Here is a 3,635-nt window from a genome sequence, read left to right as displayed (position 1 = left end):
TCATTACATAAAATTTATATAACATTAACTGCTGCTTATGTTTAAGGTCTAGGTTATAGTGAGATAGTACTACCTCATCTAAAATTTTAAAAAACATAACTCTCTTTTATGACTGCACATAAATAAGCTAAACAAATTTAGGTTATGAAGAAAGCAAAGATATTAATAGCATACCAAGATATCTCAATTTGAAGAATGTCTGTACATGAGCCAAGTAACTGTGGCACACAGACCCTGCACATGAAATTGGGGAGTGAATAGGTGGGTGTATTTCACAAAATAATAGTGATGGTTCCCTGAAAATGAGATGGAAGATTCATGAGTGTAATATATATATATATATATATATATATATTTATTTATTTATTTATAATATATCTATAATTTATATATATTTAAAATTTATATATATAATTTTTTCTTTATTTCTTCTTTGTCTAGTAATAAACTTTCCTATGATTCAGGATTGTCTTACATGCGAAACTAAGGATGGCAAATGATAAAGTTGGACATATTTAAAGACAAATCTAAACCTCTCACATATGCCTAAAACAACTTTTCTGATCAACTGAGCTTGTCTCAGTTTAAGAAACAGCTTTTAAACGTATAGAGATCGACTGGAAAACAATAGCTACATGAAATGGGGGAAACTGAAATCCCAAAGTGTTAAAAATAGAAACTGTCGACCTTAAATAGTAAATGAACTTGCAGTTTCTAACCCCATTAAATTTATTCAGCTACATATTAATACTTTACCACATTGTTTATGATCACGAAGCACACATTCTGGATCTTGCTCCACTGCTGTCTTGTTACCTCTTTGAAGTTTTTGATAGATTTAAAAACATATATTCCACCTAGCTTTTCAGGTTTTCTCAGAGAGGACAGAGAGAGAGAGAGAGAGAGAGAGAGAGAAGGAGGGAAGGAGAGAGGGAGGGTCAGCAAGGGAGCAGAATTCCCTAATCCACATCATTGAAATCTTACTTACCAGTTGGTTTTAATACTCATGGTGGTTACATACACTGACTCAACCCTTAAAACTCTTTTCTTGATCTCTGAAGTAGGCACACTTGAAATACTTTTTATTGTCTACCTTCCAATCTTTCACTTTCTCTCTGTTTCCACCATTGTTTACCCTCCTTCTTTCACTTCCTTGCTTACTGATTAAGAAATCATGGGGTCATTCTATTTCACACAAATAACAATTTCAATCATTTTGTCCAGACCAAAAAAATAATATTGTCTTCCTCCTTGGGTGTCCTACAAAATGCAATGCCCTTTGCATTTGATAGGAGAAAAACAGCAACAACAACAAAAAGACTTCCAAACTACAGTGTAAGTTTGTCTCGGTCCAAATTATGACAAATTTAGAAGCATGAGACAAAAAACAAGAGGAGTCATCCAGCCTGGTTTTAAATCCCAGCTCTGCCATTTTTTATCTGTGTAACATTTGGAAGGTCTTAAGCTCCCCGGATCTGTTTCTTCCACTGGAAACCAAGTAATAATTATACCTACCTCCAGTCTTATTGTGAAGATAATTGAGTTGATGCTATATCTAGAGCTTCTTGTACAGTGCCTACATTTACCTGAGCACTCAATAACTGCCAACTTTTTCTGTAAGAGCCACATAGCCTGGAGCCTCTGGACCCAGCTTCGCTCTGGAGCTAGCTGTCAGGGTTCAAAACCCATGTCTGCCTCTCTAATAGCTGTGTTGTCTTTTTTTGGGGGGGAGGGATGTGTGGGGAGGTAGAGAATGTTCTCCAATGGCTTGTAAGAAAACACATCTAGAAAATTTCTAAAAAGTTAGCTGTGGGTGGTATATATTTTAAAATAGCCTTGCATTTCTTTATTCCACTGTTAACTTTCTAAATTATTTTTTTTTCTGAAAGTTTTAGGTTTTCCTTTAGGGTCAAGGTTTTCCAAATTTGTAATCGTCTACCTTAGTAGGTTTATTTTTCATTAATTTACCAAGTGCTTAGTGACCCTTGTGAACTGCAACTCTTGAGAAATTTGCTTTTTGATGGTAGAAAGGGTGGGAAATGTCCTGACTTTTGTTCTCACTAGATCTCGTTTTTTCAAACATGTAGCATCATATATTGATACTGTAGGTCCCTTACCTTTCATAGTTTGTTTCTCTGATTTTTACTTATGTTTGGAGAACTTCCATTATGTTTTCCATATCCCTTGAAACATTTTTAACTTTATTTTGGAAATTTATTTATAATTTTCTGGATTATGTTTTCTAGATTATCTTTGGTTTATTCCATGATTATTCCTTTGTTATTTTTATGGATGCATAATCTTTTAAATTTTTCTGAGCTTACACCTTAGAATGTCATTATTTGTTTCCATTTTTGTTCTCCATTCTTTTTATCACTTTTCTTATCTATGTGTTGTTCTGGGGCAGTTTTTTACAGTGATAAATAGGATTTTGAGACATTTTGCTCTCCATTTAACATAAGATTTAGGAACTAAAATCTGTTTGGCAGCTGTAAGTATGCAAGTGTGCTTGTTTCTTGTTCATCTTTGCTTTATGGGTAGACCTAGAAGCAGGGCTTCAAGAGGGGGGAACCAAATGCCAACCATCCTCTTTCTTTGGAACTTTCACTTTCTCCAGGGATAAATTCTAAGCTACTTGATTGGGGGTTAATGCCTATATATGGTATAGTGTGTGAATCCTTTTTTTTTTTTTTTTAAAGATTTATTTGTGTATTTGAGAGAGAGAGAGACAGAAACTGGAGAGAGGAGCAGGGAGCCTGCTTCTCTCTCTGCCACTCCCTTTGCTCTTGCTTTCTTCTCTCTCTCTCTCAATCTTTTTTCAAATAAATAAATTTAATTTAATTTAAAAGTTGAATGTTTAACTAATTAACTAATACACTTTTATTTACTTTCTGTTGTTTATAAGGAATCAAGAAATTTGTTTTGGCTTGTACTTGTACTACTTTAATGAGAAAATGATATGAAATGATAACTATTTTCAAACCATTCTCATAATTACAGAAACACCAATAGGTTAAAAAACAAACAAAACATTATGATGAAAGGCAAAAACAGAGCATAGAAAAGAATAATAGTTATAATTACAGATGTGTAACTAAGAAGAAACTATGCATTCTGCCAAAACTAAGGCCGACTGAATACTTGTATAAACTGCGTACTTCTGATACTACTGTATAATAAAATTGTTGGATTCAAAAGGAAGAACCTGATATGTATTATAAGAAAAGAATATTGTTTACTTAATTTCTTATTTTTAATAATTGTTTTAATAATTTTATACCATAAAAGTGCTTTCGAGGTTATCTTTGGTTTTTCTATGAGTCAGAAGTAATGAAATCAGCAAACTGGGATAAAAAGGAACTTCTTGAAATTGATAAAAGAAATCTACAAAAAACATACAGCTAACATTAAATTTAATATGAGAAACCAGAAGATTTTCCATTAAGATAAAGAACAAGGCAAGGATGTTCCCTGCAACAGTCCTGTTCAACACCATACTGAAAGTTCTAGCTAATGCAATAAGAAAAGAAAAGGAAATAAAAGGTGTAAAAATTGGAAGGCAAGAAACTGTCATTGTTGGCAGACAACAAGATCATCTATGTAGAAAATCTGAAAGAATCAAAAACAACAAAAAC

Source organism: Vulpes vulpes, chromosome 9 (genome assembly GCF_048418805.1).
Source record: "Vulpes vulpes isolate BD-2025 chromosome 9, VulVul3, whole genome shotgun sequence".
NCBI classification, from domain to species: domain Eukaryota; kingdom Metazoa; phylum Chordata; class Mammalia; order Carnivora; family Canidae; genus Vulpes; species Vulpes vulpes.
Note: the sequence above shows the minus strand (reverse complement) of the source record.